This window comes from Cryptomeria japonica, chromosome 10 (assembly GCF_030272615.1).
Source record: "Cryptomeria japonica chromosome 10, Sugi_1.0, whole genome shotgun sequence".
Taxonomy (NCBI): Eukaryota; Viridiplantae; Streptophyta; class Pinopsida; order Cupressales; family Cupressaceae; genus Cryptomeria; species Cryptomeria japonica.
In genome coordinates this window covers 292,289,086-292,316,135 of record NC_081414.1, presented here as the reverse complement: position 1 = coordinate 292,316,135, position 27,050 = coordinate 292,289,086, and positions in this window count along the sequence as shown.

Genomic DNA, 27,050 nt, shown 5'->3' with positions numbered 1-27,050 from the left:
CTTCTTCAAGGGTTCCAGCTCTAACAAATGCTCCATTAAACACATATTTTGATTTCTCTGAGGTCTTTGACTGGATATTTGTAGGCTTTCCATATGACTTAGGTGAAAGTAGAAAATTATGCAAATAATATTTTCCCATTCCTTCATCATTCAATTTGAGCTTTTTCTCAAAGGTTTCCCATAACTTTTCTTGAATTTCTTTGGTAGGATATACTGATTCTCTATTATGTGGAACTCTTGTATCTTGTGTTGGCTTTAGACTATTGCAATATTGGCTAGAGTCTGCAATTATAGTGACCTCATGTCCCTCATGAGGAAATTTTACACATTGATGATATGTAGAAGGAAGTGCTTGCATGGTGTGAATCCATGGTCTTCCCAGAAGAATTTTGTAAGAGAGGTTCAAATCTAAAACCTGACATAATGTATTCCTTTCCAAAGGTCCTATTTTGATTGGCAACATCACAGTTCCTTTAGAAGATCACTCTGCTTCATCATAAGATTTAATAGTTATTTTCTTCTTTGGATCTACTGCATTTTCTGAATATCCCAAAGATTTTATTAAACTTAATACACAAATGTTTAAGCCCACTCCACCATCTATGAGTACGCATTTGAAACAAGTTTTATTAATGGTGACTTTAACATGTAAAGGAGCATTGTGAGGATGTTGCAAGGACGCATCATCATTTTTAGTAAATGATAAGCAATGAGGGGCTATAAGGTGTCCCAACATGTTTTGGAATTGACCCACATCCAAGTCTTTTGGAACTATTGTTTCCACTAAAGCTTTTTCCAAAATTCCCTTATGCATAGGTGAAACTTAGAGAAGCTCCAAAATTGATATTTGAGCAGGTATTCTTTGTAATTGCTCTACTAGATTGTATTGTTGTGAAGTGGATGTTGAGTCTTTAATAATGATGATATTTACCACATCATCATATGTATAAGTGTAGTTCACTTTATCTTTTCCTTTGTCATCTTTTAATTGGGATGGTTCACCTTTGTCATAATTTGGGAGTGGAGTTTTGAAAGCTAGGTGTGATTCGTTTGTCTTATGGCTATCCACTGTGATAGTTCCATTATCGATTAGATCCTGGATAAGGTATTTCAATCTCTGACAATAATTTGTTTGGTGTCCTTTATTCCGATGGTAATTACAAAAATGATTGTCATTCCACCAATTAGGATTGATTGGTGGTTCATAACTTCTTGCTTCTGGTAAAGAAATTAGTTTGTTTGCAAAAAGAGTTTTTAAAGCTGATTCTAATGGTTCTCCAATGTTTGTGAATTTTGTGTGAGGATTGGAGAAGAAAGACTTGGCTTTATTGCTTTCTTGTTTGTTATTGTTTGGGATTTGACTTGATAGATTAAAAATTGGTTGTTGTTTCGTAGCACTATTGTTGTCATTTCCTCCATTGATGACATTCCTATTCTTTGACCAAAATTTGGGTTTGTCATTGTTGTTGTAAGAATTATTGTAAAGTTTTAGCTCTCCTTTCTTTACCATCGCATCTTCTATTTTCAAGCCATTCTCAATCATCTTGGTGAAGGAGGGAGGACATTGCATTTTTAGTCGATAACTCATTTCACTGATAAGATTATCAATGAATATGTCCATCTTTTCTTGATCAGGTACATCTCTTGGATACCTATTAAACATCCATTTCCATCGCTGCAAGAAGATCATAAAAGAGTCACCATTCTTTTTTTTAACATTGCATAAATCCAGCATTGTTATCTCATTCCTTACATTGTAAGAATACTGTGAAATAAATCTATTCACGAGTTCTTCAAAAGATTTGATTCCGAATGGTAATCTTGAAAACCATTCCATTGATTGCCCATTTAAACTCCTAGGGAAAAGACGCATCAGGTAAGTTTCGTTGCTCGCAAATTCCATACTCATAGTACAAAACTCCCTAATGTGATCCCGAGGATCAGATTTTCCATTGTATTTGTCATATTTAGGAATCTCACAATACTGTGGAAATGGTGCCATATTCAAATTTTTATCGAAAGGATATGGGCAAATATCTTCTAATGAATAATTCTTGGAGCTTGTTCCATTTTTCATATCTTGTATCTATTGTTGTAGAGTTTTCATTTGTTGAGTGAGGTTTAACAACAGATTATCCATATAGTTTCTCCTTATTTCTTCATAAGTTATTTTATCACTACGCTCTTTTCTTGTGTCATTCTATTCTTTTCTTGTCTCTTCATGACTTTCTTTGTTCACATCTTCATTATTTAGATCATCTACGTTTTGGGTGTTACTTGCCTCCGCATCTTATTTCAAGCTTTCTATGTTAAAGTCTTGTGGTAATTTAGCTCCTGATTTTGCCAACATCAAAAGATATTTCTCTTTTTGTTTTGCCAATAATTTTTCCATTAGTCTATCAAATTTCAAATCTTTCTCAAGGTCTCTAATGGTGTTATTGACTACTTCTTCGTCAACAACGGCTGCCCAAAAGTTTGGAATATTGGATTATCTTCTTCCTCCATTTGTTTTTGTTGTTTTCTAAGTTGTTCGTATGGAGCTCTAGTCCAAACTGGCATGTGATTGTTTCAAATTTTTTGAAGTTTCCAAAGGACAACTTAATAAGTGATTACTGGTTTAGGAAGATATGCCTTGTTGATTTTACCGCTATTGTTTGTTCACTGTGATAAAGCGTCTCTTTGTTGAAAAGCATGTCCTTGCAAAATTTCTCCATCAAACTCTATCCCGCAACCACGTAAGTAGTGACGAAAACGGTGTAAGAATGTCCTATTTTTTAATAAGATCTTGCGATTGATATACAAGAATCTTATTCTTTTCTGGGTAGCTTTATAACTGGGTTTTCTTTTCTTAAAGTGATACTTAAAAGTCATATAAGCATCCGATAGTTTACAAGTTTGTTTGATTCCAATGTTGGTGCAATTTTGATTTTGATATGACCTAGGTTCAAAATAGGAAAGATATTTCCAAGATAATGAACATAAGATGAATTGATCAAGCTTTGTGATAGAGGATTTGATATATCCTGATGAGAGACTTGACAATGATGTTGATATTTTTTGCACTTAAAATGTTTGAATCAAGAGCTTGTTGAATGTTTATCCTTATGGAAACTTTTTGGAAATAGCCTATTGGATTAGTGACCTAGTTGTTGAACTAGTTTGAAAATGTGTGATAGTTTAGAGACAAATCTACTCAAGAAGTGTTTTGATACTGATGTTAAAATTTTGGTTTGATATGCTTTTTTTAAGATGTTAAAAAGCTTTTGTGCTAACTCTTGTGGCAAAGAGTGTTAGCTAATGGGATAAAAGAACTATTTTGTTGTTTGAAAGTGCTATCTTGATTATGTTTCATGGATTCTTCTCAAATCCTTCAGCAAGTTGTTGGATTTTCGCTCATTTTTTTTTAGATGATTTTCTCAAATTTTTGACCATTTTGAACATGTCATAGACATAGAAGACACAATGTTTTTGAAAAACAAAATGCGTAAGCAAGTACAAATCCTATGGCCGACCGAGACAATAATTGTTGAATCTCACATGGCAATTCCCCTAAGGCTACGCTATTTAGATGCTTGACCCCACTGGCTCCACCCTCGACACTCACTTCTTTGGGACGACCAAGCACCAGTTTCCATGAAAACTCCCCATGGAAAACTTTATATCTCTACTAAGAACTGTATGTGTGTGAGTTTCTTCAGAGGTCTGACCTCCTGCGCCAACAACTAGAAGGATTTTGGCAACTAGTACAAGTGGTTTTTAGTAAAGGTTTCCAATCATGTGGCCATACATGTGGCACATTCAGCTCTGTAAATACAAAAGGTTCCCAACCTATAGAGGTTACGCTCCATAGGGTTTATGGGAAAAAATAGTGTCGGTATGAACTTATCAGCACATGTTGCTTGTGACTTTTGTCACAAACATGATTTGTTTAGAGTGGATTGGAAGGACTCGGTATTAGCCCGTTTCCACTTTGGGTTGTTCCCCTCTCACTGGCCCCCTCAAGGCAACTCAGGAAGGCAAGCCCTCTAAAGGTTATACATAAAAGAAAGTAGGTCTGGTTTTCTGATCACCATATAATGGTGAGAGCATACTTACCTACTACTTCATCAAGCACAGAAAACACAAGTCCATTTTAGCTTTTTGTAACATCTATGTGCAACTATTTTAAAGAAGTCACTAAAAAATGCAATTTGCATGTTGTTAATTTATCCCCCTTATTTAAGCTAAATGAGCATGACATGATGTGTTACTTTCCAAATTAGAACTCTTAATAAACTAGGTGAGGAAATGCATGAATTTTGTTTTAAAATAACCCTGCACATGCATGTCAATAGTTTGAAAAATTTAAGTTGTTGGACATTCGGACCTGCAAGAAAATTATGTTAGTTGCAAACAAAAGCGCTATCCTAACAAATGTGTTGTATTTCACCTCAAAAGCGCTTACCTGAAACACAAAAATGCTACTCTATGGACTAAGAAGCGAGAATTCTCTGACAAAAGCGTTAACCAAACTAACAAATGCGCGAACTTGAAGGACAAAAGCGTTGTTCTGAAGATTAAATGCATTGATTTATAGACAAAAGTGCTAACCTAAATGACACATGCGCTAACTTGAAGGAAACAAGTGCTAACCTATCAAATAAAGGTGCTATCAGAATTCACATAGGTGCGAATTTGTATTACAAATGCATTAAATTTTCTTTTTGCGAGAATTAGATAGGATATTAGAAAGAATATGCGAGGCTTTGAGCCTCACGATGGGTGCCAAAATGTGTCGACTTGAATTTCATCATCAGAATACTACCTGCAACATGTTAGTTTCACAAAATACAAAGGAAATGATACAAGAAATCCAAACTCAACCAATGAAACTACATGAAATACATATAAAATAAAAACACTATTTTTACCTTCATGATTTATGTCTCATTGTGTCCCAACTCCACTATTACTGGTTACAGATGGTGTTCTCTCAGACAAGCACTGATAGCTTCCAAGATGAAATATGAAGAATGGACTGATAACTGATAGTTAACTGATACTATGATATGCAATGCTAAATGATTATGCTATTTGATTCTGTTAGGTCCTGGAGACAACTGAGAGGGGGGGGGGGGTGAATAAGTTGTCTAATAAATTTAAACCAAAAACAACTTAACCAAACTTAATGCTTAATACCGGTGAACCAAGCTTTATGCTGGTAGACAATTTATCAGTTAATTACAGTACTGGTAAAGATTACTGCATGAAACAGAAAGATAATAACATCCACAACACATAACACCAATATTTGTATGTGGAAACCCTATAAGGGGAAAAACCACGGTGGGAAACCTTACCCACAATTAGATGATACTACTGCAGATAGTATGTGTATACAAATGGGGTCTGCACATACAGAAAGGCCAAGCGCCTAGAGCTCACTGCTCAAACACAAATAGGAGTCACATTGACTACAATTGGATGGTTAAATCCAATAATGATGTACTTCTCAAAATAACATCTTCATATGCTAGATTTAGTACTGGTTCAGTTTTGATATGCCTTCACAAAACCTTCCTTCACCTTCAAATGATGTCTACGTGTATAGCTCTGCTTATTCTAGCATATACCTTCTTACAATTCCTTTTTCCAATATCATATCAATCTTACAAATAAGATCTTACATATATACCATAACCTAAGACCAATTTTAGTAGGTCGGCTCTAAAAGATATTACAATAAAAACAATTTACAAGTAAATCAATAACCGATGCAATATCTGATTCAACATGTTAGCTTAATGCATTTACAACATTGATAAATCATCTCCAAAGCATGTCATGCTGATCTGGAATAGATAAGCCTGTCAATGCTTATCCTAGACCTATTTGCTAGTAACAACAATTATGCAAACACAAATATACCAATGAACAAATCTCCAAGACAAAGTGTCCAAACAATGTCTTCAACATAACCAAGCATTTTCCATGTCATTCCAAGTGTCAGTGAACAATATATCCTGCCAGTGAAACAAATATCGGTGATTGTGCATAAAGTCACTTGCTTGCCGGTGAACATTGCCAATTCTCCAAAGTGCTAGAGTTGATAAGTGTTAATAGGTGTTGACATCAATGACAAAACCATATCAACATATCCAAAATACCAACAATCTCCCCCTTTGGCATTGATGACAACACAAGATGGAAAAACCATCAAAGTGCCAAAACAGAAATGCCAAATACCAAAAACCAACAATCTCCCAAAAGATATTATAACCAGAAATCAAAATTCAGATACAGAGAGTAATCAATCTCTCCCAAAGTAACAATCACTCCCCCTAGGAGTAACATGAGTTTTCCTTGTGTTTTTCCATATCAATCTCTCCCCCTTTGACATCAAATGCCAAAGCCAATACAAAAAAAATGTTCAAATACAAAATACCAACCAATTCAGTATACCAACTACTCCCCCTGAGAAGTAGCTCACCTCATCAAAGCCAGAGTAAAAGATTTCTCTATTAATTCTGCCGATTGATGACAAACATCAACTGTCTAAGTCTCTACTAGTGGGGGTATAACCCCAAGCTGATCTCTGAGATATTCAAAAGTCTCCTTAAGCAAATACTTAGTGAAAATATCTGCAATCTGCTCTTTAGTATTTTGGATATGTTGATATGGTTTTGTCATTGATGTCAACACCTATTAACATATCCAAAATACCAACAGCTTCAAGATTAAAACTCACAGATGCATAAGTTTTCACAAATGATTAGCTTTGAAAACTCACTTGAAGACTAACTCTCTCTCATCTCAAACTCCTAATCTTATAGACTTTGAGAGGATAAGATGATGTGGCCCAGATCAACAGTCATGATCAGATCTGCAAATTTGGATGGCTATGAGCAAAGGTGAAGGTTGAGAGAAAGGGGGAAGGAGAAGACAAGTGTCACTCATCTCACCTTGATTGGGTTGTTGACTGAGGGAATCTAGGGATGGTTGGAGAAGATTTAGGCATGAGAGGACAAGTGGACTCAAGTCCTTCCTAAGATGTAGGGATGTTGGAGAGAATATAGAAGAAGGTTATGAAATATGTGTACGTACACAATATTTCATTAAATTTGGAAGTTGGAGATAAATAGTGAATTAATATTTAAGAAATATTAATATCTTTAGCCACATTATTGATGAGTTGGCAAAAGAAAGATGAAGTGGAGATGGAAGGTGCGTTGGAAAAAGAGATTTAAATAATTTAGAAATTATTTAATACTTGACACTATAGGATAAAAGAATAATCATTAGATATTGGATATTCAAATGATTGGAGGAAATAATTAAATATTTAGATAATTAATTAGCTGATCAGAAGAATAATTAAATATTAGATATTTAATTAATTAGAGGAATAAGATAGATGAATTAATTAATAAAATATTTCAATTAAATTAATTAATAGAAAGACATGAAATGAATTAAATAAATTAATCTTTTCAAATTAACTATTTAATAGAAGAATAAATATTAAATAAATATAAAATATTTATTTAATCGCTCATAGCCATTTTTATGTGTATACAGAGGGATAAAAGAAGACTTTAGATTTAATTAAGTTAATGAATTAAATGCTTAAAGGAAATTTTAAATGCAAGATGCAAACACACTAAGGCGGTGCTAACCTAAGCATGATATTGTACCACCCAATTAAGGGTGTACAATTTACAACACTACAATAATAAACTGGGATAGCTGAAATGATCGCCTTCAACATAAGGATTTTGCCTACAGAAGTAAGCCATTTTCCTTTACACATTTCCATCTTTTTCTTACAACTGTTGATTAGATTCTCCCATTAACATTTTTTGTTTATACCAGCAAATAAAGGCATGCTATGAAACCTACCCGAAAAGTTTGCAACTTTCAAATCTAGAATTCGAGCAATATCCACTAGTAGCCCTAGTTGGACGTTTAGGAAGAACACCTTTGAATTTATCTAATTGATATTATGGCCTGATGCTTTTCTATAATCATCTAACATCCTCTTGATCATATTAACCTCCACTCTACAAGCATTCCCAAAAAGTATGGTATCACCAACAAACTGTTGATATGTAGCAACCTCAACCCTAGGTTCCACCGCAATATCCTTCCATTTTCCATCTACCCTAGCTTGTGAAATATTTCTACCAATAACTTATACCATTATAATAAATAGGATTGGGGAGAGTAGATCTCCATGTCGAATTTCTCTGGTGGATTCAAAGATCCCTTATGCAACACCATTGACAAGAATAGAGAACTTCAAATAAATTATAAAACTTTTGATTCAATGAATCCATTTTCTATCAAACCAAATCTTTGAAGAATTGATAATAGGGATTGTCCATCTACTAAATCATACGCCTTTGAGATGCCCAATTTGATGACCATAATTGGTGTCTTGGTCTTTTTGGCATTGTGTATAGCTTCATGTGCCCCAATGATTCCTTCCACAATAGAACACCCTAGGGAGAACCCACTCTGCTCCTCCGAGATGATTTTGTGCAACTTCTTCAGTCTATTTGCAATCACTTTCATGATTATTTTGTATATGGTATTACTTAAAGCTATCTAGATCTATAATCACCCATGCAAAGTGCATCCTTCTTTTTTGGAATTAAATCTAGAAATGTGTGATTCAAAACAACTAGCATTGTGGTCTTCTTCCTGGATTCTTCTACAACTTTGTGTAAATCTTCTCCAACGATTTCCAAAAAGGATTGATAGAAACTAGTTAGGAACTTGTTTGGACTAGGTGCCTTGTTTGGACCAAGTTGGAAGGTGGCACATCAGACTTCTTCCAAAGTTATACTTTAATACAATTTTGCATTGTCTGCCTCATTAATGACTGCTGAAATATTTCTCAATAGATCCATCCTTTCCCTATCGCAATTTTGTGTCCTGCGATTTAAGATGGATTGAAAATAATTCACCGCTTCCTAATTTTCTTCTTCGATTGGCTAAGTCATGGATCCATCCTCTTTTTAAAATTTAACAATGCTTTTTTTACATCTATTGATAATAGTTGATTAATGATAAAACTTAGTATTCATGTCCCCTTCTTTGAGATAGATTTCTCTAGAATTTTTCCTTCAAAAACATTCTTCTCGAGCTAGAATCTCATCCAATTCTAATTTCAACTTCTTCTCTTCCTCAAATTCTTCTGACCTCATGCCATGATTAATGATTTTATCATTTAGGTCTTCCAAATCCTTAACAACATTGTCCTTTTCTTAAAAAATATTCTTGAAATTCTCTCTATTCCATGATTTAAGTCTACTTTTTATATGAGCAAGTTTCTTACTGAATAGATACAATTTTGAATGATTACCCATCTTTACTTCCTTCCACCATGTTTGAATTAGCTCACCTAGTGATAAGTCCCTTAACCACATATTCTCAAATTTGAATGGGCATCCACCTTTATGATCTTTTGGCTTGATTGTTATTTGAACAAGAAAATGATTTGACCTTGTGAATGGAAAAAATTATGACTCAAAAGAGTGCAGGGCATTGTTCTCCTCTCCCCAAAGGAAGAAGCGATCTATTTTTTCTACTATGCCTGTAAAGTCTCTTCTTCTATTAGTCTATGTGTATCTCCCATTCATAGTTGGAACATCCCTCAAATTGTTAGAATCCACAAAGGCTTGGAAATCTTGTTGAATTCTAGAGATATTATGTAGACCCCCTTGCTTTATTGAATTGTCTAGAGTTGCATTGAAATCTCTCCCAATGACCCCAAACTCACCATTCATATGGGACAACCATTGAGTGAATTATTTCCATAAGTTCCTTTTTGTTATGCCACCAAATGGACCTACCAATTCCATTAACAAACCAATCCACCACCTTCAACCTCTCATTCTAGCTTGATACTCTTCTTTGCTCCATTTCGTTTGTTCCAATAATACTAAATTTTCTTTTCTTTGGTCTATCTGACACCTGATTAGGCGCCACTTGCTAGGGGCATTGATACCCCTATCATTCCATGTTAAGATCCTCATTTCTCCATATGAAGGGGACTCCCCTTCCTGCTTCTAAGCTTCATTTTCCCTTTGGCACTATCAACCATTTATGGCTTTTCTTTGTTTGTTTTAGCACCCCTCTTTTGTTTGTGTTTTAGTTTTGGTTTCTTCAATTTGGACTGTGTTTTCTCTATACCATATTCTAATAGAATATCTATTTGAGCTTCCTCAAAACTCTCCTTTTGATTAGAATCCGAGTCCAATGTCCCTTCCACTTCACCTATTGCTTCTTAAGTACCTTGTTCAAGGGGGTGGTAAAGGTATCAAATGCTTGATTCAAATTTGAGATCTCCACCAATGCTGCTAAAGTTTCTATTGTCTTGGCTATAAGAAGGTTTTGTTGATATCTATTTCTTCTTGATTGAATGGATATGCATATCATAATGCTTTTTCTCTGAATTGAGATATTGTTGATCTGCCTGAAAATCCTGAATATTGGATTCAAATCCAAGTTCTGTGTCTACATTGGTTTCCAATTATCGATTCAAGTGTTTCTCCAAATTATTGTTTGTACTTGGTGTTCTACCCTCCACCTCTGGGGTTGCCTCAATCAATACTATCTCCAATATATTAGTAGGTTGCAACATAGTGCTATATATTGCTATCTTTTTACAATATGAGTTCCCATGACATTTGGATCTGCACCTCGATATAAAGATAATGAACCTTCCCTTTCCACAATTTGCATCCAATTATTCCCTTCCATTTGAATATCAATCTCTTTTAGAATATATATTTTCTCCTTGATACTAATGAAAATTCAAGAATATGTCCCTAAAAAGCTATCTTCCACAATTCCTTCGGTCATTACAAAGGATCCCAAAGTATTACCGATTTCTACTAGTCTCTGTTGATCAGTATTCTACTAGGAGGTTGTATAGATGTATCCATACCAGATTTTTTCTCACCTTATATTTGCAAGGATCAAAGTTAGGGCACCAATCCTTGATGTGGACCTAGCTTACATTTACCAAATATGGACTTTTGGCAATGAAATTACATTATCTTTACTGGTAGGGAATTCAATCAGAAATAAACCACTTGCCAAATTCATGACCATTGTCTCCTCTCCCCATTTATCTATGCCCTATTTCTTAACCTCACTAATGTCTGGCCATTCATTGCCCCATTTGAGGATCATGCCTCTTTCCTTAAGCCTCCCTATCAAATGCTTACTTTGAGAGTTTTGAATGCAAATTTAAATTTTATTAATTGACAAATTAGGGTTAGAGATCGGGTCATCAATCCTTTTAGGTTGATGAATCTCTTTTTTTTTTTTCTTTTTTAATTCTCCATTGTTTTCTTATTCAATTCCAATTACTCTGTTTGCAATTTTTAAAGTTATTGGATTGCTAATTATTGGAAGAATTAGTAGTGTGAGAAATGTATTGCTACAACATCCCATACTATCTTCCTCTATGAAAGGGAGGATTCCATTTATATGCATTATTTTTAATCTACCTTGCTCTTGCCATCTAGAATTATTTCGAAAGGCTAGATTCTTAGGTTTATTACTAGTAGTATTCATGAATTTTTCCTTCACACCCTATGACAACCATTCCTGTTGCCCTTGCTATGGTGGTTCCTTCGCATATTGTTTAGGGGCACATTTGTCCACTCAACGACCATTTTTAAACACTGAATGTGGAATGTGTTTCCTGTCCTTCGACTCCCCATCCAATACTCCGCCATTTTGCGACAGTTCTACCTCCATTATGTCTCCCCATTTTTTTTTCTTGTTTCCCCTTGATCCTTCACACCCTATCGGTATTCACATTCAAATCTTGCCCTACTACTGCTTGCCCCTACTCCTACTCCATAGCAATAATGTTTGCAAGAAACACAAATATTTTATATAATGTTTATATTATATTATAATTATTAATATTATTTTATTGAAGTAATAGCTATAGTTAATATTACAAAAACATAATTAAAATAATATAATTTTAAGATAATAATTATTCAAAATTATAATAACTAAGAATTACAATAAATATTTTTATTGCAATACTATAAAGGCAATTACTTGCCACTACGTGTCACTTGTTATACTAGTAATAAAATATAATATTAATATAATATTAAACAATTTTATATTAAGTTAGAGTTTTTATATACCACTTAAAAAATAATTATATTATTATATTGTAATTAATATTAAATTATTATTATAATATGATATTGTAATCAATATTAAATTTTAATTATTAAGATATTACTATATTTTTATTCAACTTTTCACCAAAGCAAAAAATAATAATAATAATTATTATATTATCATATCTTTATATTATTATTATAATATTAGATTGACATAATGACAAAGTTAACTCTTAATATGATGGAGATAGACAAAATTAATTAATAGTTAAACTGAGAGTGAGTGGTAGTTTGGAGGAGAAAATAAATTAAATATTTTCTTTTTCTTTTCATGCATTTATTTTAATTTAGGTTATAATACTTGGTGTAATAATAATGATATAATACTAGATTATATTATTAAATAAAAGATTATAAATATAAAAGTAATTGTTTAAAATAAAATTGTGTGTGCATGTTGTTGAAGCATTACATTATTAGCAATGACATCTTGGTGTGCAATGGATATGCCGAAGAGGTTTGAAATGTCAATAAGATAATATTTTGGTCTATTTTTCTGCATATATTAATGTATAAATTGTAGTTTAATGACCTCAAAATTTGATGTAGCAATTATTGTCAATAAGATAATATTTTGATCTATTTTTCAGCATATATTAATGTATAAATTGTAGTTTAATGGCCTCAAAATTTGATGTAGCAATTATTGTTATCTAGATATAGCAGACATTACAAGTTTTGAAGAATCGAAAGTACAAAATAATATGAGCATTGTAGAAAGAGAGAGGAAGAAAAGTGTATTATGTTGCGAATGATAGAGAGAATGTAAGAAACGACGAGACTCCCAGTTCAAGAGTTCGTAACCTATAATGTTCCATTTTTTTTTACAAGTTAATTTTGTAAACTATATTTAATCAGAATGTGAATTATTGTACAATTTTTGTTAGATGCTTTATTTTTTAATATTGATTTTTAAATATTTGAAGAGAATGTGAATTATTGTATAATTTTTGTTACATGTTTTATTTTTTAATATTGATTTTTAAATATTTGAAGATTTAGTAAGTAAAATAAATTATAAGAAATTATTTGTTGAGTGTTTATGTATACATTATAAAAATACAGAAAGAAGTGATTGAATGAACAAATCTGGAGATCTTTTAATCATCTTTGTGTAGACTTTGTGCAGAGTCTGAAAAAGAGATATAATCTGTATGTGAAACATTGTGCAATTTTTGTTACATGCTTGATTGTTTAATAATGATTATTGAATATTTGTAGATTTAGTAATTAAATTAAATTTAAAAGAACTATTTGTTGAATGGTTTGTTTGTTGAAAATGTATAGATTTAATGTACAGAAAGAAGTGATTAAGCGAATCAAACGTAGAGAAGATCTTTATCTTTTAATTTGTGTATGTAGACTTTATATTTGATAGTGCTAGCAATCGCTCCTCCTCTTGTTTTCAAGGAGGAATTCCTCGATAACACGAGGAGCAACATATGGATTGGATTGGATTGCATGCATGAATATCTTTCGAATGTGAAGGTAGGGTGTATGCAGAGCTTGAGATACTCAACAAGAGACATACAACTTTCATTTGCACAGGAAAAAGGCATGTGTGAAATTGATAAATCCAACATTGCAGAAATTGAACAATCAGAGGCAGGCCCATTTGAAATGGTTGCAGTATCAGATAAAATCAATATTCCTGTAATAGAATCAAATAATAATGATTTACTTGAAACAACCAACATGGAAACTGCCCTGGCTCAGTAGGATGGAGCTACTCTATTCAAGCAAACATCTTGTGTAGAAGACTCAACGGTTGGAACCTATATTTCTGCAGGGATTGAGGACAGTTCAAATGAGATTCCTGAATCAACAAGAGATTTATAGCTTCCAATGGATGAGGAAGAAAAATCAAGCTTGCATGAATCTGACAAATCAAGCCAAATGGTTCAAATTAAAGAATTTGAAGAGGAAGATCGGGACAGCTCATTAAAACTTATAGTTCTGATTACAGAAGATACAAAATTAGGAGCAGTGTCAACCTTTGACATAGGTGTAGAGGCAGATCAGGACAGTTCTCCAGCTATGGAAACTCAGAATAACAAGTTAGTGGGAGTGACAAATATTGTGCCTGCCCTGGTTGTACATGCAAAAATTACTCTAAATGAACAAACTTCAGATCTAGATGACTCAATAGCTGTGTCCAAAGTTGCTTCAGGGATTGAAGAGGAAACTGCAAGAGAGGCTCTTCAGGGATTGAAGAGGAAACTGCAAAAGAGACTCCTCAATCAATGGGAGGTCTGCATCTTCTATTTGAAGAGACTCATGTAGTACTGATAAATCCAATCTTCTGGTTCTGATTCCAGAAGCAGAAGCAACAGAAGGTGTGTCGACCTTTGGCACAGATGACAAGACTCGCAAAGAAAGTTCTCTAGTTATAGAAACCAGGAATGATGATCCACTGGAATTGAAAGATAATCACCTGGTTCTGAACAAAACTGAGCTTGCCCTGGTTCAGCAGGCTGAAGTTAGTCTAGAAGAGCCAGTAGTTGAGACACATATTGCTGCAACAACTGAGAAGGAAACTGTGATAGTGTGTCTTGGGCCCTGCCGTTTTGTTATTCCGCTCTGTTGCTCAAATTGTGGTGTGACAGAGTGCAGATGATTTATTACGCAAACTTAAAAAGCAGAAAAAATCATTCAAAAGAACAATTTTCTCATTCAAATAAATATTTTTTTATATTCACTATCGTGGAATCTGGAGGTGTCCTCGCCGAAGGTAGCAACACACAGAGTTAACACAGCCGGGGACTCGAACTCAAGACCATGGGGAGCATACCCACGCCTTAAGTTGCAATGCACGACCGGGCGAACTAGGGCGGAAGCCCTAAATAAATAAATAAATATTTTTGAATTATTTAATGTTAATTATATGTTCACTTCCACTTTCCTAAGTTTAATAGTAATAATACATTAAATATTCACTTCCACTGCACGACCGGGCGAGCTAGGGCGGAAGCCCTAAATAAATAAATAAATATTTTTGAATTATTTAATGTTAATTATATGTTCACTTCCACTTTCCTAAGTTTAATAGTAATAATACATTAAATATTCACTTCCACTCTCCTAAATTTAATAGTAATATTAATAGTAACAACAACAATATTATATATATAGAGAGAGAGATTATAGAAAAAATACAATTTTTTTAAAAATATTAAATATTGAAGCACGTTTCTAAATTTATATTTATAAAATAATTATTACAATTTTTTAAGATCTATTTTAAAAATCTTATTGATAATTTTTATAATTAATATTAGAAAATTATATATTAATATTATAAATTATAATATTATATTATTTAAGTGGAATAGTGAAAAATTAAATTATTATATTATATTATTGTTAAAATTTGACATATTATTGTTAAATTTGACATATTATTCTTCAACATCATTATGATTTGTTGATTGTTTTTCACAAGGTGAAGGATGATCACCATCACCTCCAACACCAAATTGCTTGTTACATGTTTATGGGTGAATTTCTTGCGAATTTACTTGCATTCTACATACATTTGTGTTGGCCAAATAAGGTACAGGTCTGTATCCAAACAATGATGTTCCTCATCTTTTACTTCGGAGCATATCTATTATTAGACGAAGCCTTCAGATGAAAAATTGCTATGGAGATAGCTACGGTTTCTTGTGTAATTGACCTAAATGAAATTTTCTTCAGATTTCCTTTTGCATGTTTTTTTGTAACAAGAATTGTAGCAGTTAACTTTATATTCTTTTATTGTTAGCATGATAAACTTGTAGCAGTTAACTTTATGTTCTGCTATTGTTAGCATGATAAATTTGTACCACTTAACTTTATCTTCTGCTATTGTTAGCATGATACATTTGTAGCACTTAACTTTGTCTTTTTCTATTGTTAGCGTGATTGGACATGGTGGATTAAAAAATCTATTCTTTATATGTATTTAGAATAATAGTCTATTATAATTTTTTTACTGATTCAAGTTTTGAAAACACAATTTTCACTTCTATGCATTTGATTCTTAACTGAGGCTTTTATAATTTATGTATTAGAAATTTTTATCACGTCTGTATGAATTAACTAGGCAATTCAAGGCTTCTTTTTTCTTGACTGTATACACAACTTACATTTCATTACTCTCAGTCTCCCTCAAATTGTGATGCGTTAATGACGAGGAGAAGAGAATTTGATCACAAAAATTCAATTGTCTAATTTTTATGTTTCTGTTTTGGGATAATCTTGTAGACAATTCGGCTTCAATAGGGATAAATATGATAAATAGTGTAGGATCAATTAATTAAAATATGAATAATGGTGTTAACTTTAAAAAATTGATAAATATGATAATATCTTATAGAAAGTATTTTGTTAAGTATATAAAAAAAAATTGTATTTAGATTGTAGTAGTTTTATATATTTGTAAATTTTTTATTTATTTATGTTCAAATTTGTGTCTACAATATATATGTGTGAAAATAAATTGTATTTGTGTAAATTTATGAATATAATGAAAATGAGATCTTTCATATTTAAAGGAATGTGGTGGCCACTAATAAAGGGGATTTCATAAAAAAAAAACCTTACTACTTTAGAAGAAAAATAAGACGTATGAAGATCATTCTTCAAAACAATAAGCAAGGGAAAGGGAAAGAATGACTCAAAATATTCAACGCTAACTATTTAAGAAGAAAAATTGTAATAAAGGGTACTTCATATGTAGATGATAAAGTAAAAAATACTAACAATTTTATCTTTTATATTATTTATTTGAAAAAAGTCTGAACATCCTCATAGATATCCACTAACTATTTAAGCAGCTATTGTAATAGAGGGCATTTCATATGTAGATGATAAAGTAAAAAATATTAGACAATTTTATCTATTAAATTATTTGTTTGAAAAAACTATGAACATCCTCATAGATACCCACTTTTAATGTAGATGGTTAACATTGAAATACATTTTATGAAGCTCACAATTTATATTTACTCACACATTTTTAATAATCCGATTTCTTCTTTAGTTACTCTTCTAATTGTTTTAAATATTAAAAATGATGTTTTGTTCTTAATTATGAATGTTATATATTTAAAAATTTGAGGCGTATTTTACATAGATTTTCTAAAATATAGGTATGCTAGTTAGGTCTTACATCTAAGATTTAATGGTAGGTGATGTTATTTGCATGCACACTCCCCCTCAATGGCAACATGTAAGGCTAACTATTAATGAATTTGAAGTATATAATATGAATTTAGAGTATATAATGTCCAAGAGGTCTTAAATTATGCTTGTTAAGTCTTACATATAGGATTTACTCACTAGAAGGTGTCATTGACATGCACACTCCCCTTAATGGCATCAAATTAAGATGAAGCAAGTGTCTATGATCTTCAATGTGATTTTGATGCAGGAACATCCAGGGGCAAGATAATCTTGCATCAATGTTTTGAATAAATTTATAGTTTGCAAACACCATTTTTGAAGAAGTTGGAAGCATACTAGCACATCCAAATTAAAAATTATAACCCCAAATTAAAAATTATAATGATGTTAAATAAGAAAATCAAATACAAGATTTTGGGGAGAGAGAAAGACAAAAGGCAAACTATGGAAGTGGAAAATAAAGAACATACAACATAAAAGAAAGGAAAAAGAGTGTGAGGAAGAAAATTGAAAAGCAAAGAACAATTAAAAATTGCATAGTGAGAGGAATAGATTGCTAGAAGTTTGAAGTTGTTTTTTTTTTTTTTTTGCAAATTAAAACAAGAATAAGGGCGCTTGAGAGAAAATAAAGAATGGGCGAGAAGAGTAAACAAGGGGGAAACAACATAAAAAAGTTGCATGAATTAATTTTATCCCATTAAAAATTGCAGATTGAAGATTGCTAGTGTGAACACACAAAAATAGAGAGATTGGTAAGATTGGTGCCTTCATGTAGCTGAAAATATTAAGATCATTTCCAAGGAAAAAAAAAACCAGAGGAGGTGGGAGTTGTAGGAGAGAGAACAACTACATACAAAAGTGGTGGAAAATACAGAGAGAAGAGGAAGAGAGCTTGGTGTAAATAAAATATGTTTTAAATATATAGACTTGGGGTTAGCAAGAGAATGCATGGAAGTTTAATAGCAAGGTAAGGAAGAAATATTTTTATAATGCATATAGAAGGAAGATTATGTGATGTTGAAATAATGGTGTCTTAAGGGAAAACAAATTATAAATTTGGCAAGTTGATATCTATTTTGTGTTTTTTAATGTGTAAATATTTTAACATCATGTTTTTGAAGAAAATGAAAGAAACACATTCAAAATTTTCAACAATAATAATATAAATTATTTTTTTATTAGGGAAAAAATAAGTTTGGGGGGGATCCAAAACCATTACATCAGGTTTTGAAGGGACCCAAAACCCTCTAGAATTAGACGAAAATTTAGAACCCACAAATATAATGTTGCAAAAAGATACAAGCAAAGACTAGTTCAACAGACCACTGTCAAACAAACATCAGTAAGGCGACTAAGAACAAGTGAAGCCACCCATCAAGCCTAAGCTATCAGACAAGAGATGTCAACAACACAAGAGATCCAAGGGTTTTTCTAGGCTCCCTTAACCTGAACATTAGGTTTTAGCAAGGCACCCAAAACCTTAACAACCTGATTCATTAAGAAATACCATAAAGAACAATCTAGAAATAACTAATCCTCCTAGACATTTGCATGCAATACAGAGATCAAGGGTTTTTGAAAGGCTCACCAAACCTTTAGATTGGGTTCTTACATGGCCCCCAAAACCATCAAGCTGAAACCATCAAGGGCTCTCTTGCTGAAAGTCATCTTCCCTCCAACAATACCCCTCTTCACCTCAATAGAAAAGGGACCCACCTAAATAGGATCAAAAAAGAAATATACCAGCAATAGGAAGAGCAAAAAATGATTCAACCCTACAACTAAGGACAATAGTAGACAACATAGTGCAACAACCAACCTCTCCCATCAGGCAAGACATCACCTCCATAGGCATAGCCACCACCTCAATAGGAGTAATGAAAGAGGAAGAGAGAAGCAACATGCACCAAACCCAAACCATGGTTACAAGAAAGAACTCCACCTTGATAGGAGCAAAATAGGGGAGAACCCAATGAAGAACAAAAAATCCCATTTGAGAAGAAAAATCATTAATCATCGGTTAATGGCAGCAATGCACACAACCCCGAGAGGACAAAAACCTAACCAAAAACAAACCACAGCCAGTCCGGGCCCTTGAAAACTACCAACACCTGCCTTGCCACCAAGAAGAAGAGGCCATCGAGAGTTTGAACACCAACAAAACTGCTCGAAAGATAAGATAAGGAGAACAAAGGAGCAAAGAAAAAAAGCCTCAAATAACACAAATTGTTAACACACGTGAATCTTCATTATTTCAAATTGAATACACAAAAAGCCTCTTGATCACATGATCAAGGATCAATTGATTGAAATATAAAAGATAAATAAAGCATTATAATTGCCTCAATAAATAGATGTTTTGAATCCATCATATTCACATGCATACTCATGCAAAACTCCAATTAGCTGCATCATACAAATTATATTTTTAGAGTTTCTATATAAACTCTGCAAGATTGCAGTTCTTCTTGTGATGTGGGAGAAATTACTATTTCATCAGTTTCAAGTCACACTACTGAACCATCATTGGTTCATATTAAGTAACCATCATCAGGATGAGAGAGAGCTCAAGGAATCCTGAAATCTATTGAGGTCACACTATGATGAATCATCATCAAGATGAGAGAGCTCAAGAAATTGTAAATTTTTTTCACTCTAGTTGGCAAATTAAATTGAGGCTAAGTAGAAATAAATAAATGACATTGAAATTTAAGAATGAGAAACAAATAATCAAAGACATAGGGAAGAGAGTCATAGGCTCTATGGGAAATAGAGGGATGAGGCATGCCAAAATAGAGGGAGTGTGAGGTGCATAGGAATTTAATAAGGCATCCTGTAGCTATAGAGGAAGTGAAATAGAAATTAGGAATAACTTAGAACAAGAATGTGATATCAAGTTTCATTTAATTTTAAATTTTATCAATGTTGAATAGAGAAAAGATGTACCTATAGGAGAGAATATTTTTTTTATAGATATAGTTTATGTATTTGAAATTATTTAAATTTGATTTTGGGGTCTAGTTCTCTCTTTTGCAAACTTGAATAGAAAATTTGTGAATCAAAATGCTCTGTATGTAATTGAAATAAAGAAATATTATTTACTTTATAATAAAGATTTATTAGGTCTATCTGCATACCAAGATAGTTTAATAAAATTCTCATAGTTTAGCCTGCATCATATTTTCTCTCTTTCTTTTCAATTGGAAATGAGAGCTTTTGGTAAAAGTAAAATAACTTCAACTATCATATAATAAGGTGGTGCTTTTACTAGTATTTAATTGAAACTCTATCATAAAATCTTGAAAGGACCATATTGATTCTTTTAGAGCCACTTTTGTATTTGTCATTTTAATTAAAATAATAATATATATTTTTTAAAGTATTATTCCATCCATGGAATAACACCTACACAATTTATCTTGAAGATATAGTCTATGGTAGATTTCTTCTAAATGGAATCACCAATATAGTCAATAACATATTAATCAATTAAAGTTAATTCTTGGTGTAGAAATACCACATAACATTTTTAATATAATTTTTTTATTTCCAATGAGCATATAGTATTCCTCATAAAATTAGAATAGAGTCAATTCGATTATCAATAATGATGAGATCATAAGATATTTTTTTGAACATAAACAAGAGTAATTTGTCATGTTTCTTTCAAGAAAAAATAGTCATGCTACAAAAAATATAGTAAATGTACATAACTAAATTTGGTTAATTAATTTAATCAAATTTAAATCCTTTTCTTCTAATTAATTAATCCCTATCACATTCCTCCTAATTAATTAATTCCCCAACCCCTTTCCTCCTAATTAATTAACCTAGTTAATTAATCCACTTTTTGCCATCCCATTTGATTAATTACCTTTAATTAATTAAATGCCCCTTTTCCCAAAACCCCCATGGATTAATTAATTTAATTAATTAATTAGACTCAAATCCTATTTGAGCACATGGCTCCTACATTTTAACCACTTTCTTCCAAGCCTCTCCCCAATCCTATTCTAACCAACCCTATCATTCCAACCCACTTCCATAGTCTAATCAACCCTCCTAAGAAACCTTATCCTATCCCTTCTAACCTCCCACACATGTGTGCACATTCTAACCAATTTTCCCCTTTTTGAGGAAAATTATCCTATTTTGGGTGGCCTTGCCCAAAATAGACATGTGTCCTTTGGGACACACGTCACTCCCTCCATTTTTGGGTGGCTTTGCCCAAAATGGACATGAGTCCTCTTGGACACATGTCATCCCTCTCTCTCCTAGTTGAGACACTTGTCCCTTTTTGGAGGACAAGTGTCTCCTCTTCACCTCCCCTTCCCTTCCTCATCTCTCCTATTTAATCCCTCCATTTTTAGACCAAATGCTCTCTGATCCACCTTTTTTTAATCATACCATCATAATGCCAAAATAATCTCTCACCATATCCATTATCATTTTCATCAAATCCATTATCATTTGCATTATCATCTTCATCAAATCATGGAGCACAATTGAGCATCTAAATACATCATCGAGCATACATAAAAATCGAGAAACTATCAACTCTAAGCGGTATTTTGGTTTGTATTTGCTATTTTATTTGAATTTCGTTTTCATTTTATCGTTCTAATCTTAAGGTGTATGATGTATTGTATTTTCTTGGTTATTTAGCTTGTTATTTAAACCCTTAGTTTTCATAAACACATTTTCATCGCACATTTTTTGGTGCACCCGATGGGACCCACTTCACGGGTCATTTTAACATTTTTTGTTGTTTGAGTGTGTTTTTGACAGATTTTGAGTACTTGCAGGCAAAAAAGCAGAATTACACTTAGATTTTCACCATGGCGAAAGTTTATTTTATCAATCCTGAGATTTCATGAAACAACGAGAATGGGTTCTAAAGCAGTGGGAACACAAACTGAAATTGCGGGAATGCAACATAAACCAGCGGGTTCGCATTCCCGCAACTGGACGAAAGGTATAAATCTCCATTTGAAGTTTCAATATTTTTTATAAATGATTTCGTCATTTTTTGTGCAATAGCATGAACCAGTGGGAACATGACCTGAACCAATGGGAACGTGACTTGAACCAACAGGAACGCGCCCTGAACAAGTAGGAATGAGCCCTGAAACCATGAATGGAATATAAACCAAAGGGTTCGCGTTTTAGCTATTTTCATGAAATTTACAGTTCTGTTTAATCCAAATTTGTAAATTAAGTTTTAGTTTGAAATAGCGGGTTTGCACTGTGAAACCGCAAGTTTGCATTATCATTTACATAATTTTACAAAATGTTGTTTTCATACCAATCTGCTAACTTGTATGTTGAATGACTTAATTTCTTGCAAGTTTGCACTCTGAAAAAATGGGAATGCGAAGAAATAGGAACACTTGAACCAATGGGAATGTGCCCTAAACCAGTGGGAATGCGACTTGAAACAATAGGTTTGCACTGTGAAACCACGGGTTCGCATTATCATTTACATATTTTTCCAGAATGCTCTTTTCAGACTAATATGCTAACTTGTGTGTTTTTAGATGAGATTTTGCTAACGTTTGTACAATAAATCGAGCGATAAGAAGACCCCATGCTTTGAAAACATTAACAATTGGTTGCAAGACTACTAAAGAGGGGTTTCACGAAAACAATATTTCCTTTATTGCTTTCATTTTGCATTTGTGTCTTTTGCTTAATCTAGGCACACTTTAATTCAAGTAAAGGAATGAACCCCATGTCTTTCATGATTGGCACACTTGTGCACATGTAGAGTGGTCCTACTGCTAACACACACTATCCTCTCCCTTTGGCTCTCGTGGTCATAGGTACAAGAGAAAAGTGTTAGTGATACTCATTTTTCCTTTTAGTAGCGAATCAACACTTGGGAGCCTCATCACCTCAAGGGAGTGTTTCAAAACAAGGGCACGTTAGGGATAACATCTTTCCTAGCGTAACCTTGAACGATGTTTTTCGAGCAGCTATAAAAAAAACTGATCAAAAGGCTAAAGTGTTTAGTGAATTCGTCATATGTGGAGGCCTTCTCTACATCGATAAGCTTAATTAAAGTATTAAGTGGCTTGCTTCGAGAATCTGTTGTTGGACTGGACCCATCAAAAAATTACTGAGTCAATTGTTCTTTAGTATCCAAAATCCTTCTATGTGTTAACTCAGGTGTTGTGATACACGCATATCGAAGAAAATCCTCATGTACCCCCCAATTTGAGATAGAAAATTTCTCAAGATCTTTGGGTCTTTAGAAATTTGAAGCTTGGCATGCCCGAGAAGTGTTTGCCAATGGTGGAGCCAGTGTTGTCAAGCTTCTATCTATCCAATTGGATGTGGTATTCTAGGCAAGGAGATTTAACACATATTAGCATTTGACTATCCATAGGGATGTACTTGACTGATTTTATCTATTTTATGGTCAGATCTTCATGCTTGTCGTTCTTGGTACCAAGTCTTTTTACCAAATATCATTCTAGCGGGTTTGTGGTCAAGGATAGTGGGTTTGCAGTCGTATTCTAGCAAGAATGCTGTCAACTTTGAGACATAATTGACATACTTAGCGTAATCACTATCATTTTCTCAACCAATGAGTTTGTATCTCAAACCAGTGGGTTTTCTCTTTGTACTAGTAGGTTTGCATCTTGTTCTAGTGGGTTTTCTCTGGGTGTCTTTGAGTCCTTTTCTAGTGGGTTCATTTTTTATACTATCTGTAGTGTTGTTCCAATGGGTTTGCACCTTGGAATCGTAGGTTTGCACCTTGAAACCGCGGGTTTGCACCTTGAAACAACGGATTTGCATTTTTGGTGCTGTTATGCTGCCCAAGCATTTTTCAGTCTTGCCTATCTTGTTCTAGCGGGTTTGCACCCTTGTCCAAGCAAGTTTTCTTTGTCTTGTCCTCTTCGGTTAGTTCGATCTCGTTATGCTGTCGAATTTTCACCTCATTTACTTGCAATCTTACATGTCCCCAACAACTTACACCTATATTTTATGATCTTGTTCTTATACATCATTACATTGTCGTTATGATGTCTGCATTGCCTTAGAAACTTCTTGATCTACTAGCTCTCAGTATCTATCTTTTATGATCTTGGTCTTTCGATGTTGTTATGTTGCCATTATGATGTCCGCATTGTGATAGAAATATTTGGACTATCAACAATTTATATCTTTATTAGTGCATTTCTCTGGTCCTAGATGTCTTTGGTCTAGGTGTTATGTTGTTCGCGAGTCTCTAGATTCTAGTACAATTAGTATCCTATGGTTCTTGGTTCTGTGCAATGCTCAGTCATTGTGTCCCTTTTGCATCTAGATGCCGTCAATTTTTTGGTTAGATTGAACCTTTTATCTCATATCTCCCAACATCAGGATTATCGTCCACCATCATATCTTGTCTCCCAATTTGCATCATCATTGCCTTCTTCCTAGGTCATCAATCCAAACATCAAGCCTCCATAATTGAACATAAAGTTTTATCGCCTTTCCAGCTTCTTCAAATTCAGTCCCCATCTCATCTTGGTCTTTGGTCTATCGTCCATTCCCATCTTTCATCTCTCCAACTCATCAATTAATCGTCATGTTGCAATTCTATTATGATGAGTCTGGTTGCCCTTTATTTTCTTCCATTTTACCCTATGTTGATGATGACGAGGGCATGGTTGATCAACCTGATACCACATATATCAAAGTAATCTCTCATCCTGCTATGATGAATATGGTCATTCCTCATTTTATTCTATTTCACCCTATGTTTATGATGACGAGGGTATGGTTGATCAACCCAATGAGATAGATTTCCAAGTCACATCACAATATTATCTCACTTCTCCATCCAGTTATAATCTCCCATCTTATCTCACTTCTCCATCTAGTTCTAATCTCCCATCTTATCTCACTTCTTCATCCAGTTCTAATCTCCCATCTTATCTCACTTCTCCATCTAGTTCTAATCTTCCATCTTATCTAAATTCTCCATCTAATTCTAATCTTCCATCATATCTCAATCCTTCATCTAATCCTAATCTGCCTTCATTTGTCACACATGCTATGACTAGGGCCATGAATTACATAATGCCATTATCATCTGTGCCCCCACCCATCCAATCAGTGCCACAAGTAGTTAGTACTCCACAATATCAATCTCACGTAACATCACAACCCATTGTTTCAAAACCATGATTCAGTTATCTGCAAGCATCGCCATCACACATTGTTGTGATGAACATTCATGAACAAACACGTGGCACTTGTCACAATCCTTCATCTCACCTCAATCCTCCACTGCCGACTTCCTCCTATTTTAGTCCATCATCCACCGTCTCTTATCCCAATCCACCAAATTAGCTTCCAACTCCCACATTTATCATTCCTCTCCCACTTCCTAACACCATCAAAAACCTTTCATCCATTAAGATCATCCACCCAAAATCCCCATCACCTACTCCTACCATCATCCAAACTCCAGTTGAATAACCTCTCATCCTCCCATCCATTTCACCTATCCCAGTTTATGAATCTCCCATCGTTCCATCCACTCCATCTCTCCCAGTTGATGAATTCCCCATCCTTCCATCCCCTTCATCTCTCCTAGCTAAAGAATCTCTCATCCTTCCATCTACTCCATCTATCCTAGTCGAGGAACTCCTCATCCTTCCATCCACTCCATCTCTCCTAGTTGAAGAACCTCTTGTCCTTCCATCCACTCTATCTATCCCAGTTACAATACCTCTCATCCTTCCATCTACCCCAGTCAAGGAACTCGTCATCCTTCCATCCACTCCATCTCTCCTAGTTGAAGAACCTCTTGTCCTTCCATCCACTCTATCTATCCTAGTTACAAAATCTCTCGTCCTTCCATCTACCCTAGTTGAGGAACTTCCCATCCTTCCATCCACTCCATCTATCCCAATTGTACAACCTATTGGTATTTTGTTATGGTTTTGTCATTGATGTCAACACCTACTAATACACCTACTTTGGAGATCCAACAACATTCACTGGCAAGCAAGTAAACTGTGCAACAGTTACTGGTATATGGTTCATTGGCAGGATATATTGTTCACCGGTACCTGGAATGATATGGAAGACACTTGGTAATATCGAAGGCATCGTATGGACACTTTGTTTTGAAGAATTAATCATTGGAATATTCATATTTGCATATTTGCTTTTACCGACAAATAGGTCCAGGTTATCTAGGGTTACACTGGCAGGTTTATCTTTTCTAGATTAGCATGGCATGCTATGGAGATGATTTATTATTGATGTAAATGAATTAAGCTGACATGTTCAATCGGTTATTGTATCAGATATTATATTGTTTATAAAATGTTTTTATTGTAATATCTTGTAGAGCTGACCTACTAAAATTGGTCTTAGGGTATGGTATAAATGTAAGATCTTATTTGTAAGATCAAGTGTGGAATGCGAAAAAGATTTAAGTGAAGGTATATGCAAGATCAAGGAGAGTATTACACAAAGACATCATTTGAAAGTGAAGTTAGGTTTTTGTAGAAGCATATTAGCATTACACCGATACTGAATCCAGCATATGAAGTTGCTATTTTGTGCAGTACATTGTTATTGGATTTAACCATCCAACTGTAGTCAGTGTGATTCCCATTTTGTGATTGAGTAGTGAGCTCTAGGCTGTTGGCCTTTCTGCATGTGCAGACCCCATTA